Source organism: Aulonocara stuartgranti (genome assembly GCF_965226115.1).
Source record: "Aulonocara stuartgranti genome assembly, chromosome: 20".
Classification (NCBI taxonomy): Eukaryota; Metazoa; Chordata; class Actinopteri; order Cichliformes; family Cichlidae; genus Aulonocara; species Aulonocara stuartgranti.
In genome coordinates, this window is record NC_138956.1 from 14,585,479 (window position 1) to 14,601,888 (window position 16,410).

General features: G+C 45.2%; 1 long non-coding RNA gene across 1 annotated transcript; it reads left to right on the forward strand.

Annotated features, from left to right (window-relative positions):
• Positions 1 to 785: 785 nt before the first annotated feature.
• Positions 786 to 2,682, forward strand: LOC309697619. Its single transcript, XR_014273868.1, has 3 exons — positions 786 to 1,094; positions 1,475 to 1,860; positions 1,949 to 2,682. It is a non-coding gene; the product is annotated as an uncharacterized lncRNA (long non-coding RNA).
• The last annotated feature ends 13,728 nt before the right edge of the window (positions 2,683 to 16,410 follow it).

Sequence of the window (16,410 nt, forward strand, 5' to 3'; positions counted from 1 at the left end):
GTATTTGACACAGAGTTCATGTTCACTGCTGTAATAGCTAATAATGATTAATATAATAACTTTAATATTGGCCATATTATATTTACATTACCAAAGTGATATGACTTTAGTCTCATGAACAACATCAGCTAATTCTTATTTACTAACTAATCTTGAAATAATTGTTCAGTACAGAAATGAAGCCCAAAAATCATGTTTTACTGTCCTGTGGTCTCAGCCTCAGATACTTATCAAATCACACAAAGCTCTTGTAGAAACAAACAAACAAATGAACAAAATATGCTCTCCCTCATTTCTGTCAAACCAAGTTGTATGACACGTTTCCAGCGGTTAGTATCATGGTTGCTAGGCAACCTGGGAAGCGCGACGGAGACTAGACCGTCCCATACAGACAAACTTGCCGTTTATTTTGCAAATCGATTTCAACACTGCCCCTAGCGTCCTGGAGCACTTCCGTTGTGTTTTGGAATTTGCATGTGTTTTCGAGTTTGCAAGTGTTTTGGAATTTGTACGTGTTTTGGAATTTGTACGTGTTTTGGAATTTGTACGTGTTTTGGATTTTGCAAGTGTTTTGGAATTTGTACGTGTTTTGGAATTTGCATGTGTTTTTTAGTTTGCAAGTGTTTTGGATTTTGCAAGTGTTTTGGAATTTGTACGTGTTTTGGAATTTGCATGTGTTTTTGAGTTTGCAAGTGTTTTGGATTTTGCAAGTGTTTTGGAATTTGTACGTGTTTTGGAATTTGCATGTGTTTTTTAGTTTGCAAGTGTTTTGGATTTTGCAAGTGTTTTGGAATTTGTACGTGTTTTGGAATTTGCATGTGTTTTTGAGTTTGCAAGTGTTTTGGATTTTGCAAGTGTTTTGGAATTTGTACGTGTTTTGGAATTTGCATGTGTTTTTTAGTTTGCAAGTGTTTTGGATTTTGCAAGTGTTTTGGAGTTTGTAGGGGAGAGTGAGGTAAGATGAGCCAGTGGGTAAGTTGAACCACCCCTTGTATCTAGGTAACTGTGTACATGTTTTGTTATGTGACCATAAATCCAGGAAGCACTCATCATTTCCATCCTGCTATATTAAAGAGGAGCACATTGGAGAAGGGGTAAGTCTGTATTACACAAAAAAATGTTTTCTGCTTGTCAAAGTAAAATTTCTGTATATCAGGTAAATTGACTGTAATATTAAAACAAATGTATCTGTGTCTAAAATGATATATTATACATGTTGGTGGGTTTCTAAAATATAATATCATCTGAAGAAGTTTTCTAAAGATTAGCCTAAATTGCTAAGCTAGCCCGTTTTTTTCAAAGTGGTGGCTATGGGGCAAAGTGAGCCAAAGGCTATGGGGTAAATTGATCCAATGGTTCAACCTACCCCACCATAAGGCACTGAAATTTATTTAAGGCTCTGACTTATTAAATAGTATTTTAGTTCAGTATACTGAACCCTTTTGTTGTATTTGTCATATGTTAACTATTATAGAAAAGATATCATGCCAAGGACCTACAGACGGAAGACCAGCTGGGGCTCAACACCCCTGGAGGAGATTGAAAGGGCAGCGAGTGAAGTCAAGGGAGGAAAGTCCATAAGATCAGTGGCTAAAGAAAGACAAATTGACAGGTCAACCCTCAGGAGATATATTAAAAAGAGGGACACACAGGAGGTCAAATCGGTTGGCTATAGTGGAACAGCTTCAGCAAAGAGAGTCTTCTCTGAGGAGGTGGAGAAGGAGCTAGCAGAGCATATCAAGAAGCTTGCAGAGCAGTTCCATGGCATTTCCCCAAAGAAATGCCGTGAACTGGCATTAGAATTGGCAGGCAGAAACAACATTCCTACTCCCAGCAACTGGACAGAGAAAGGTTTAGCCGGTAGGAAGTGCAAGCAACAACATTTCAGTAGGTTGGCACAGACTAATGTATTTTGTGTAGTTTACTACTTTACCATTACATTTTTTAGGTAAAGAATGGTTCAAGAATTTTTTAGGCACGCCACCATCTCTCTTGTCGTATGCCTGAGGCAACATCTTTGGGAAGAGCTACAGCCTTCAATAAGACTACAGTTGGGGAGTTCTTTGACAATCTGGCTAAAGTGATCGACAGGTAACAGAATCCAGGAGCCACCATTACATTGGCCTGGTTGACAGGTTTGCAGACAACGAAGTGAGTGCCAGATTTCTCAGAAGAATCCGAGGGATCACTAGCAGTAAGAAACCCACGTTTGTGTTCAAGGAAAATGATGAGGCATCTTTCCCACGCAAGGATGTGCTGAAGAAGCTACCTCAACCTCAACAGGCTGGAGGAACTGCAAGGAGGGAGCAACAGTTCATATTCCCCTGCAACCTTGATCATTGGAATATTGAATAGTTCTTTTGAATAAATGGTTTTGAACTGGTGGTTTGTTTAGAAACCACCAGTTTCCAGGTTTGTTCTCACAGGTTTACAACTGTTAAAATGGTTTGTTTTCACAATATGATCAGTTTTACATTTTAAAAACTACATGGTCAGTTTGCCCCAAGATGGCTCAGTTTACCCACTGACTAGGTTCAATTTACCCCTAATCTGGGGCAAGTTGAGCCAAAGGAGCATTTTTTTTTAATAGGTCATTATTTTGGGCAGCGTCATCAGACATAGATTCTGATCATTACATTTGAAAGGAGACATCCTGAAATAAAGGAATATGTTATCATTCTATTTCTGTGTCATTTTTTTCTCACATCCAGGGCAACATGAGTAAAAAGTGGCTCATCTTACCTCACTCTCCCCTACGTGTTTTGGAGTTTGCACGTGTTTTGGAGTTTGCATGTGTTCTTTAGTTTGCAAGTGTTTTGGAGTTTGCATGTGTTTTGGAGTTTGCAAGTGTTTTGGAGTTTGTACGTGCTTTGTCTCTAGGGGCCACCGTAAAAAAGAGATTTCTACTATATCTGTGCTGTTGATGCCTTTTGAAAGCATTCCTAATAGCATCTATCAAGTAATATGCCTTGCTCAATGGTTCATGGAAGTATTAACAGTTTTGGTAACTGACTTTGTAAATTGAAATTCTACAGACTTACACTAGTAAACGCTTGTGCTACACGCAGAAGACAGGTATAGTCAGCTCAGTATCCAGTGGAAAGTTTTCTCTTTGGCATCCACAGATGCAACAGCTCATAACTAAATGGTGCAGAGGTGAATCCACCTAAGCAGCACTTGTACGATTGCCCCCCCCCCCCCCCCCCCGCCTCTAAGTTGTCAGCAGTGTGCACGGTCTCCGCGCACAGAAAACCTGCACTGCGCAAAAAAAAAAAAATCTAACCTTGATCGAAATTAAAATAAATACATAACAATTGATTCTGTGCTGCTTTGTAGTGTGAGTCAGTGACAGTGATGGGATTTCCGGTTCTTTTTAGAGACCCGGCTCTTTCGGCTCCGAACCGGCTCTTCAGGTTGTTTTGTTGCTTTAATTAATTTATTATTAACAATAATATAAAATTATGCACAAAAGGAATTACTAATGTAAAAAAAGTGGTTTTATTTATATATGTTTATATATAAATATATGTGGTGGCCCCAGAGACAAAGCACGTACAAACTCCAAAACACATTTCTAGCGTTAACTGAATTTCCAAAACAGAGCTACCTAGATCACTTAAATTACACAATTGAAAGCATGAAAGCATATGTGTATTGTTTGTGTATTTATACACAAGCACTCATATATTTAAATAATTTTTTTTAAAAAGTTCATTTACCTGTTACTACCACACACCAAATCCGGTCGTTGGTACTTGCTGGCTTGTGTAGCCACTAGGTAACAAAAGCTCAATACTGCGCCCTAGCATCCTGGAGAACTTCTGTTGTGTTTTGTACGTGTTTTAGAGTTTGTACGTGTTTTGGAGTTTGTACGTGTTTTGTCTCTATGGGCCACCGTAACTGTACTTTTATTTATTCACTCCACATAAAATGTAATAAATAAATCATATAATACAAAAACCAACTAGTCAAAGTTCAACTTTTAACTATTTAAATTTTCAGCTTTTTCCTTTTAAACAAATTTAATGTGAAACAACACAAAACACTGCAAACCACAACACAATTAAATATAAATTACAATATGAAAACAAAAAGAACATGCATATTCTCTGTCATATGGGCCCGCATGAATAAACTTTCTGAATCCTTTATCATCCGCAACTGAAAATAGTTGTGGATGATTACTATACCTTTCTAATGTGATATTGTTGTTCCTGGCTCTCTTTCTCTCCCTCTCCCTCCTGCTCTGTTCCTGTGCTACTGCCAGTGTAACTACCACCCCTCCCCCCTCTGCCCAGCACAAGGCTGGCATGCGGAGTGAAGCAGAAAAAAAGTGCGAGAGAGAGGGTGAGAGAAAGAAAAGAAAAAAAAACCCACGGCTTGCGATAAGGAGCCGGCTTGCGCACACAAAAAAATTCTAACCTGAATTTAAATTAAAGTAAATATGTTAACAATTCTGCTTTGCAATGTTAGTCAGTAAGTGACTGGCTGCTCCCATATGGGATTACAACGATGCCACCTTATCCCATAGTCCAGCCAATGATGCGATTCACATTCGTATATACGCAGCTAATCAACGTCGTTGACAGGCTATGACAGCGTCCTCATGTGCCGACACCGGTGTTTTAGCTAGCAAAGTGGCGTGGCTGATGTGGAGTGAAGCCACGTTAATGACAACGTGTACAACCATTGGAGATGTGAGCAGGACAGACGGAAAACGCGTGGACTTTATACCAGTTTTTAAATTGTGTTGATAGGTCACATAAAACCAGAGTTGTGATAAAAAAAGAAAGAAGTGTACAATGTTTGGTTTTCTTCTTCCTTCCGAAAACGGTAAAAACGGTGTTTTATAAGGAAAACGCTCCTACGCGCTGTGAGCAAAGACAAAACCAAAACACCCACCCTTTCCTATTGGTCGAAAAATGTACCATGTCAATCAATCAAAACATGGTATTTAGTTGTTAAGAAACGGGAGGAAGTTTTAGAAGTGATGGCGGTTTTGAGATGTGAGTGATTTGGGACGTTTAGCGCAAATATTGTGTAGTTAGTGTGTAGTGTAGTCAATAGTTTTGTTTTGTGTGTCAGAACTAAATGTTACAGGTGTTACAGGAGTGATACATCTCCTGTTGTCAGGCCTGCAGGTATCAGGCTGTTGTTCTCCTTTATCTCATAGTGGACAGAAATTTTTTTTTTTTTTAGTGGCACAAATAATTTGTGTGGCATCAAATTTGATGCAGAACAGCTGATTGTTCTGTAAATAGTTTGAAATGTTTGTTTAAAAAAAACCTTGGCAGCATTTTAGGTAAACAGCTGCAAAAAACTTTGTTGTATGCAAAACTCTGTAACTTTTTTGAAGAAGTAACTATATAATTAATTGCCCAGCATTGGTCTTTATATACTGTATTTTGCAGGCGTGACTACAGTGCACATGTCTGCTGTTGCTCACAGTGGTCCAAGGGATCGCTCAGGGAGTTTGTGTTTTCGCTCAGACACATGAAAAATTAGAGGGAACATTGGTCAGGAGTATCAGAACAGTTGAAACGCATTTTTTCTAAACACCGCGTCTCTCTGGCTTTTAAACCCCAAAACACGCTGCGCCAAAAATTGGTCCACTCCAAGGATCGGGTCCCCCGACACAAACAGAGTAACATAGTGTACGCCGTTAAGTGCCAGGAGGATTGCCAGGATTTATACATCGGGGTGAGTGTGCGCACCGCGGATGACGTCAGTGCGCACACTGTGTCTGAGGAGGATGTGCGGAAGTGCTTCAGGAAGGTGAACGCACGCAAAGCTACTGGTCCGGACGGGATTCCCGGCCGCGTCCTCAGGTCATGCGCGGCTCAGCTGGCTGGAGTGTTCACGCACATCTTCAACCTTTCCCTCTCTCTGTCTGTAGTCCCAGCCTGCTTCAAAATGGCCACCATCGTCCCTGTACCCAAATCCTCCACCATCTCCTCATTGAACGACTGGTGACCTGTAGCCCTGACCCCCATCGTAAGCAAATGCTTCGAGAAGCTGGTCAGGGACTTCATCTGCTCTGCACTACCCGACTCACTGGACCCTCTACAGTTTGCATACCGCCACAACAGGTCCACTGATGATGCCATAGCCCTGACACTACACACTGCCCTGTCACACCTGGAGAAGAGAGACACGTATGTGAGGATGCTGTTTGTAGATTACAGCTCAGCATTCAATACCATCGTTCCCTCGAAGCTGGACAGGAAACTGCAGGATCTAGGACTGAGCAGCTTCCTCTGCAGCTGGATCCTTAGCTTCCTGTCTGACAGACGCCAGGCGGTCAGACTGGGCAGCATCACCTCATCCCCCATCACACTGAACACTGGTGCTCCACAGGGGTGTGTACTGAGCCCTCTCCTGTACTCACTCTACACCTACGACTGCACGGCCACTAACAGCTCCAACATCATTGTGAAGTTTGCGGACGACACTACAGTGGTGGGTCTTATCACCAACGGTGATGAGACGGCTTACAGGGAGGAGGTCAGCGCCCTGACCCACTGGTGTCAAGACAACCATCTCACCCTCAACGTCGCAAAGACAAAGGAGTTGATAGTGGACTTCCGGAGGTGCAGAGAAGTACACACCCCCATCACCATCAACGGCGCTGCTGTGGAGAGAGTGAGCAGCTTCCGGTTCCTTGGAGTACATCTGGCTGAGGATCTTACGTGGTCAGTACACACAAACAAAACAGTGAAGAAGGCGCAGCAGCGCCTCTTCTTTCTCAGGAGACTGAAAAGATTCGGCATGAGCCCCCGCATCCTCAGGACCTTCTATCACTGTGCCATTGAGAGCATCCTCACTGGATGCATCACCACCTGGTATGGCAACAGCACCGCCTACAACTGCAAAGCTCTCCAGCGAGTAGTGCGGTGCTCTGAACGGATAATTGGAGGTGAGCTTCCCTCCCTCCAAGACATCTACAGGAAGCGCTGCCTGAGGAAAGCGGGGAGGATCATCAAGGACTCCAGTCACCCCAGCCATAAACTGTTCAGACTGCTTCCATCAGGAAGGAGGTTCTGCAGCATCCGGTCCCGTACCAGCAGACTGAGAGACAGCTTTTTCCATCAGGCCATCAGACTGCTGAACACGTCATAGACACCTCAGCTTCACTACTGGAACTTCAACATTATGCACTCCACACTGTATATAAATGCCACTTGTTTTGCACATATTCAACTCTGTATATTTTATATATTTTATTATTATTATTATTATTTTTTTTTAACTATTTAATTTGTAAAAGTGTGTATACACACACACACACACACACACACGTAGGAAAATATTTAGTATACACATCCAGAAATGCATACACTATTATATATTGTACATATATTTATTAGTTTCAGGTTGGCCATTCTTGTATTTTGCTCGTTTGTGTTGTTGTGTTTGCACATCTCTGTTGCTTGTGGGGCTCACACACAAGAATTTCACTCGCATGTGCTGTGCCAGTGTGCCTGCACATGTGATGTGACAATAAAAGTGATTTGATTTGATTTGATTTGATTTGATTTGAACCTCTGGCAAAGCAGATGGCACAACACAGAAGAGCTACCTCGTCAGGCCAGGACTCTGCAGTCTATTTACACCTACAGGCCAGTGGACACTCTTTCAATGATGAGGATGTTTGAGTGCGGAGTCAAGGAGGCCATTTACGTGAAAAGGGAAAGACCATCTCTAAATTGAGGAGGGGGCCTAAGGGTACATCTTTCACCATCTTACAATGCTGTCATTGCAACCATTCCCCAACTCTCTGTGAATGGTACTCATGGCCATTGATCGGCAGGCTTTGATTAGTGGTTGTTGATCAATGGTCATGAGAATTTGCATATTAATGATCAGCGAACTGACCTCCCAGCCCATTGTTCCTTCACTGGGCTGGTTTCAGTCATTATGCAAATGTACTGTTTACAAGACTGGGGAAACCTGCAGTCAGCTGAGACTGAAGAAGTCACTTAGATGAGTGTTGAAATGTTTCTCCCACAGAATCAACTTTTGGGGATCAAGAATACATGATTCATCACATCATCACTTTTTCCATTGCTCTCTGGTTCAGTTTTGATGCTCACGTGCCCATTGGTCACGCTTTCAGTGGTCGACATGGGTCAACATGGACACCCTGATTGGTCTATGGCTATGCAGCCCCATTACTAAACAGGCACAATGTCAGTATGTGACTGAAAATTGTAGACAGGAGAATTTTTGCAGCTTGTATTTGTAAGAGTTTTCCTTAAATGAGTCACGCAAATGTGAATTACAAAGTCTGTGGCATGTAATTTAGTGCAACAAAACACCAAAAAATCATGTCTTATGACTGTTGTGGCTGTGATAGTTGTTTATTTTAGGAGGTGGCAATGTTATCAGAACGAGTATGTAATCAGCACTTTGGGTGGATAAGAACTCAACAGGTAGTAGTTTTTATCACAGCAGTGTGGTGTTCACAGTTCAGCTGTGCGTTTAACAGGCTGATGTTGTGGCGGACCACCAGGTGGCTCCACTCACACCCAAGTTGAAGGGAAGTGTTGGGGTGGAGATTTTGGCGCTCACTATATGTGAAGTTCTGAGAGTCAGTTAATAAAGTTGGAGTGAGACACAGAGACCTCTCCTGTCGTTATTACATACCTCCACATTGGTGACCCCTTTAGCAAACATGCTAAGGCTCGACGACGAAGCCAGCTCCAGCCTGGAAGCATCGGCTGCCGCCGGACTTTCACCTCCGCCGATGGCTGCGTTTGCTGTGGCGCTTAAATTGCCGGATTTTTGGCTTCACGATCCTCCTTCATGGTTCGTGCACGTAGAAGCTCAGTTTGCTCTTCGTGGAGTTTCAGCCGACGATACTAAATACCACCATGTGGTGGCCTCACTTGACCCGCTGTCAACCCGCCGCGTGATGACTCTCCTCCGGGACCCCCCAGCCCAAGGCAAGTACACCACCCTCAAGGCGCTGCTGCTGCGGCGTTACTCCCTCTCTGATGCTGAGCGAGCTGAGAAACTCCTTTCCCTCGCGGGCCTGGGCGACGGCACCGCTCTCGAGCTCTTCGAGAGCATGCTGTCCTTGCTGGGCGCGGATGATGGAGGATTTCTCTTCACCCACCTCTTTCTCCGACAGCTGCCGGCTCCAGTGCGCGCTGGCCTTGCCAACTCCCCGCTATTGGCCACGAAGGATTACCGCTCCCTTGCGGAAGAGGCGGATCGCATCCTCCTGGCTACCAGGACTTTCGGCGTCCAGGCGATTGTTCAGGACTCACCAGCGTGTTCCCCCGCCACCTCACCGATGCTCCAGGGGCCCTCCGACTCGTCCACGGTGGCTGCACGCTGCACGGCGGCACCGCGGAAAGGGGCTTTGTTTTGATCACCAGCGTTTTGGAGCAAAGGCACGGCGCTGTCTCCCGCCTTGCAGTTTCCAGACCCAGGGAAACGGGCATGTCAGCGCTCTGTAGCAGCCGCGACCGCTGGCAACAAGGAAAGGCTGGTTTTCTTAGAGGACTCACGCTCGGGGAGGCGTTTCCTGGTGGACTCCGGCTCACAGAAGAGCCTTCTTCCCCCGGCTGGCTCGGACAGGCTAGCTGAGGGCTGCGGGCCATTGCTAACAGCGGCTAATGGCTCTCCCATCAAAACCTTCGGTGAAAGGTTGGTGACTGTTTGCTTTCACGACCGTGACTTTCAGTGGAACTTTGTTGTTGCTGCTAGCTCTGTGCCTATAATAGGCGCTGATTTTCTTTGTGCTCACGGACTGCTGGTTGATGTTGCTAACAGACGTTTAATTGATGCTGTGTCATTTTCCTCATTACCCTGTTTGACTCGGGGTGCTCAGCCCGTGGTGCATGCTAACTCAGTAGATTCGGGTGACGTTTTTCAGTGTTTGCTTTCTGAGTTTCCCTCACTCTCTGTCCCCACTTTCTCGAGCACGGTGACGAAGCATGGGGTGGAGCATTACATAACTACAGTAGGGCCTCCGGTGTGCGCGCGCCGCCTCGACCCTGCCAAACTGGCTGTCGCTCGGGAAGAATTTGCCACCATGGAGCGTCTGGGCATCGTGCAGCGTTCGAACAGTGCCTGGGCTTCTCCGTTACGCATGGTGCCTAAATCTGATGGTCGGTGGCGACCTTGTGGGGATTTCCGCCGTCTTAATAATGTCACAGAGAACGATCACTATCCCATTCCCCACATCCAAGATTTTTCCGCCCATCTTGCGGGGACCTCGGTTTTTTCGAAGATCGATTTGTTACGGGGATATCACCAGGTTCCCGTGCGCGCGGAGGATGTCCCCAAAACCGCCGTAATTACACCTTTCGGCCTTTTCGAGTTTCTGCGCATGCCGTTTGGCCTGAAAGGGGCCGCCCAAACCTTCCAGCGGTTGATGGACTCGGTCTTGCGCGGGGGCTGCCCTTTGTTTTTGTATATCTTGATGATATACTGGTGGCCAGCAGCTCGAAGGAGCAGCACATGTTCCATCTGCGGCAGGTTTTTCAGCGTTTGGCGGAGCATGGACTGATTATTAATCCGTCTAAATGCCAGTTTGGGTTGCCCGTTCTCGATTTTCTTGGGCACCGTATTTCCGCCGAGGGCGCGGTTCCGTTGCCTGACAAAGTCCGAGCTGTTTCGGAATTTCCACGTCCCACGAATGTTAAGGCACTGCAGGAATTTTTGGGGATGGTGAATTTTTACAACCGTTTTCTCCCCAGAGCGGCACATCTGCTGAAGCCCCTTTATGGGGCGTTAAAAGGTAAGAAAGCTAATGACTCCGTTGACTGGTTTCCGGAAAGCATCCAAGCGTTTTCTGATGCTAAGTCAGCGTTAGCTAATGCTGCCCTTCTGGTCCACCCATCCCCCTCAGCACCGATTGCGTTGACCACCGATGCGTCGGACATAGCGGTGGGTGCGGTGCTGGAACAGCGGATCTCGGGTGTCTGGCAACCGCTCGCCTTTTTCAGCCGTACGCTACGTGACAGCGAACGCAATTACAGCGTTTTTGACAGGGAGCTACTGGCGCTCCACCTGGCGACTCGTCATTTCCGTTTTTTTCTCGAGGGTCGTCACTTTACCGCATACATGGACCACAAGCCCTTGACGTTTGCCATGTCCAAGGTTTCTGATCCATGGAGTGCACGCCAGCAGCGCCAGTTGGCAGCCATTTCTGAGTTTACCACGGGCATTCGGCACGTGGCTGGTAAATCCAATCATGTGGCTGACTGTTTGTCCCGTGCGCTGGTTTCTCCCGTCTTTCTCGGCATAGACTACTCCGCCATGGCTGCCGATCAGAGCGATAACCCGGACATCCTCGCCCCAGACGGGCCTCATACTAGAGGACAGACCCGTGCAGGACGGTGGTCCCCTCCTCGTCTGTGACGTTTCCACCGGCCGCCCTCGCCCAGTGGTTCCCGCTTCCTGGCGTCGTCAAGTTTTTGACTCGGTACATGCTCTCTCTCATCCAGGGGTCCGGGCCTCTGTTAAACTGGTCAGCTCTAAATTTGTTTGGCCAGGCCTTCGCAAATCTGTTAAGGAATGGGCGTCGGCGTGCATCCCCTGCCAGCGTGCGAAGGTTCATAAACACACCAAGGCGCCCCTGGAGCCGTTCTTCATACCCGGCAAACGTTTCGATCATGTGCATGTCGATCTGGTGGGTCCTCTGCCGCAGTCACACGGTTTTACGCACGGTTTGACTGTTGTTGACCGGACCACCAGGTGGCCGGAGGCGGTCCCCCTGGTGTCCACTACCGCAGCAGTGGTGGCCAAGGCGTTTTTGTCAAGCTGGGTCTCGCGTTTCGGCCCACCCGCGGACATTACGTCAGACAGAGGCCCCCAGTTCATTTCCGAGCTTTGGTCGGCCATGGCTGATGGACTGGGGGCTAAAGTCCACCGCACAACCGCATACAACATACGGTCGCTTAAGGCTGCTTTTCGCGCCTCCTTAAAGGATGGCAATTGGGTTGACCTCCTCCCGTGGGTTTTGCTTGGGCTGCGCTCTGCGGTTAAGGAGGATCTCGGCGCTTCCCCAGCTGAGCTAGTGTTTGGTCAGCCCCTCCGCGTGCCTGGAGAATTCTTGCCCGAAAATCCTCCTCCCTGCTTCGATCCATCGGTGCTATCTCTCAATCCGCTGTTGCACTCGCTTCGGGTTCCTGGTCCGGTGCACCATTGCGTGCCTGACACCTTTGTTCCAAAGACTTTAGAGACTGCTAAGTTTGTTTTTGTCAGGCACGATGCCCACAGGACACCGCTGCGGCCGTTGTATGACGGCCCATTCAGGGTTATTGAACCGGGCCAGAAACATTTTGTTTTGGATTTTGGGGGTCGAAGGGAGACTGTGTGTGTTGACAGACTTAAACTTGCACATGTTCTTCCGGACAGTAATGTAGTGCCGGCCCAGGCCCCTCGCCGTGGCCGCCCTCCTTCGATGGGGTTGACAGACTCTGGTTTTCCCCCCAGGACTACCCCCGGACCACCGGCGTTTGAGCCTCCTCCTGCCTTTCCTGCTCGCCTTCACCAGCCTCGTTCACAGGATGGACCTTCCTCTGCCTGTTCTCTCCCTCCCAGGTTCAGTCGTTCGGGTCGTTTGCTTAGACCCAGGGTCCTGGACTGAATAGAGACCTAACTGTGTGTTCGGGGGGGGGTATGTGTGGCGGACCACCAGGTGGCTCCACTCACACCCAAGTTGAAGGGAAGTGTTGGGGTGGAGATTTTGGCGCTCACTATATGTGAAGTTCTGAGAGTCAGTTAATAAAGTTGGAGTGAGACACAGAGACCTCTCCTGTCGTTATTACATACCTCCACAATGTTAAGAATTTGAAATATATCAGTGATTTATGGCATCAAATGGAAAATGCTGTTATAATTAGCATTAACATAATCTGCAGCAGTTTATTATACTGGTTTTTTTTATGGATGGTCACTACGAATTATGGGATGGCATTTTCTCCTTTCCTTTCAAAAAGGATAGTCTTAGTGTATTTTATTGTAAAGGGGCAGTAAACACAGCATTATAACAGTATTTGGAGAATTGGAACAGAGACTTCTGGGTCACTTCTGTCAAGCAGAATGGAATACCGAACTCTACCCATAATCGTTTACTGATATTACACACTGGAAATACCAGTGTAATACTGGTACAGCTCTCCCACGTGCTGTGGCAGAGTTGGCTTGCTAAGGCTGGGGTGATTGTTGGCCTATTCTGTACAGCGCGGTGGGTCTGGGAGGATAACTGCTGCTCCCTGTTGAAGTTGTCAGCGTGTGGACTTGTGATTTGTGGCACAGCTGGCCCTGTTCTTGAACTGTGTGTTTTATCCCTTTGCAAGTGGAATGCTGGACTGTTTTATTCCTCAACTTTTATGTGACAAATGTAGCTGGGATTGTTTCCCACTGATCTTAGTAATGTGAGTAATAAATTATATTGTAGAATTTTTATTGGTTGTCATTTTTTTTCTGGGACTGTTGGTCAGACCTAGAATCTGTGTGTTACAACAGCCTTCATGGCTTGTCCACACCCATGAGTTTAGTATTTGAACCAAAAAACAAAACAAAACCATGGGTGGCATTAGCTCCTGGTTTACTATGTGGTAAGAAGAGATGCAACACTGGAGAATAAAATCCCCTTCCACATTACGCCTTATGGTCAGGCGTACCACTTAACTTCAATATTTCATAATGAAACAGCACAACACGCCATCAACCATATAAACAAATATATAAAATGTTTGCTTTGGTCACAAATATTACAATTATGGTTTCTAGTATTTCTTGTAAGGGACCTATAAAATATCATGAACCTTTTTCTTTTTTCTTTCATTGAGCTGAGACAGCCTGCTGGTGCTTCTGCAGAACCATGCATGGATCAAGCCAAGTACAAGACTGGATCATTTGTTTCTGATGTTGTTTGCATTGCAGACTAATTCAGCTCCTAACCCATTATGCAGAGACGAGAGACTATTAAAATAAAACAGGAAGCCTAAACACTGAGATGGAGACTCAGACACAAACCTGACAGACCAAAGTAAACACAAAGACAAAAATTGATGAAACATGGGAGACCGAACAGAAACAGAGACTACGCACAGGGAACATAGGAGGAAAGGAAAACCCTGAGAATAACTAACAAAGAAAAAACTATGACTATTAAATATGAACGAAAATTTGCAATGTCTGAGTTCAACCACAAGACGGAGCAAGATACTTTCTTACAAAACAGCTGCAAAGGACAAACTTTCATCCATCCATACATCCATCGCTTCCACTGGAGCCTATCCCAGCTGTCATAGGGCGAGAGGCAGGGTACACCCTGGACAGGTCGCCAGTCTGACGCAGGGCTAACACACAGAGACAGACAACCATTTATGCTCACATTCACTCCCATATTCACGCCTATGGGCAATTTAGATTAATCAAATAACCTATCCCCACAAACTGCATGTCAACCACAAGAGGGAGCAAGAGACTTTCTTACAAAACAACTGCAAAGGATAAACTACATTTCAGTTCAGTTCAATTCACTTTTATTTATATAGCGCCAAATCACAGCATCAGTTGCCTCAAGGTACTTTATATTATAAGATAAAGACCCTACAATATCACAGAGAACACCCTAACAATTACACAGCCCTCTATGAGCAAGCAGTTGGCGACAGTGGGAAGGAAAAACCTTTAACAGGAAGAAAACCTCACATTGTAATTAGTCCTTTTTTCTTTTTTTTTTGAAAATCCCAGTTCAAAGATGTTTTATAAACAATTATTAGCATGATTAAAAAAAAATAACATGTTGGCCCCGGTGCATTTAGTTATTTCGCCCTACACCGAGTTGCACATTCAGTGTTCCCCAATCAATACCAATGGGAAAAGCACATCACACATGGGAATTTACAAAATTCATCTTAATCACCTCAACATGAAGCTGTTTTGGAGTGACGTGGGTTAACCAAAATGGATGTAAGGAATTTATTACTTACTCGTCCTCTGAAGGAAAAGGGTGACCACATACGCCAGTCATCTTGTGAAAGCCTATTGAAACCTTCAAAAATGAGGGAAACCACAGCCAGCTGGGACTTTTGCATGATACCAAGATATTCAGTGCTTGTTGAACCGCATCATACAAGTCAAGAAGATGGTTTGGGGGGTATGGGATCCTGCACAGTTAGACGGCAGACTTTTAAATTCCCGGGCAATTTGTCTGCCACAGTACTCTTTGTTTTCACTGGGACAACCATCCCCACGTTTTCCTAGTTTCCTTTCTGTTTCCCATGTTGTGGCCAAACCCCTGGAGGCACAGCGTTAACACATCCCAGGCTCTCATCTCCCAAAATAGAAATGCCATTGTAACTTCTTTTTTATTTAATTTTTTTATTATTAAAAGAAGAAGAGTTAATCAGCATTCATTTCCCCTCAGATTTAGGCTTTGATTTATGTCCCTGTATTACAGGGACATATTTCTCAGCTACATCTGAGGAATTTGAGGGGATAGTTGGGGAGCTGTGGAACTTTTGGTATGTGTTCGAGATATGCTTTGAAGTTAGGATTTTTTGTTTTGATGACCTACCATCATAGTTGGATTTAATCTGAGCACATTAGTGGGATGCTCGAGGCTCATCATCCAGGAAATCTTGAGCATTTGGGCTTTTTTGTGGCTGGAAATCTCTTTATTCATGTGAAGGGGGAAAAATGGAAACCAATATTGGTTTCATATATTTGATCCTCTATCACTTTTAATTAAATAATTATTCCTAAAATTTCCTAGTTTTTACTATAGCTGCTGAATTGACGTTAATATAACCATGATTAAACTTCTGTCTTCTTTTGTGTTTCCAAGTTGAAGATGAATGAGGGAGAGTCCTGAGCTAACAGGCTATGTTTTTGAGGAACCTGACGATAAACTCCATGACCCTAAATAAGCGGAAGACAATGATGGATGTATTGTTTTAGCCAAAAAAGCAGAAATACTTGAACACCTGATAAACTGTGGCTCCAGCCTACTCGGCTGTACGTCTTTCTTTTAAAGTGCGTTGATATCCGACCTCCTCCCCAACCTGCCTGCATGTGCATGTTGCCAGAAAAGAGGCTGTGCGACTGCTGATGAGATCACACCACTGTGCGGTTGAATGTGTGTATTTGTGTGTGGTGGGGCTTATTACCACAAAAGATTCAGCGGTTTTGTGAACTCATACTTGAAACTCATATTCTGGGATTGAGAAAAAGGCCCATTCTTGGAAGAAAAAAGAAAAAGACCCACCCCGGCCTGATTCATTCTTAACTGAGTAATGTCATAGCAGTTTTTCTAGTTTTCTAGAAAACTAGAAAAACTGAGGACTGCGACAAACACAGTCTAAATGTGTGGTGGTGGTGTGAGTATGGGCTCTATCACAAAATGGCTTTCTGTCTCACCTCTGTAAACAGCTTTCCTCT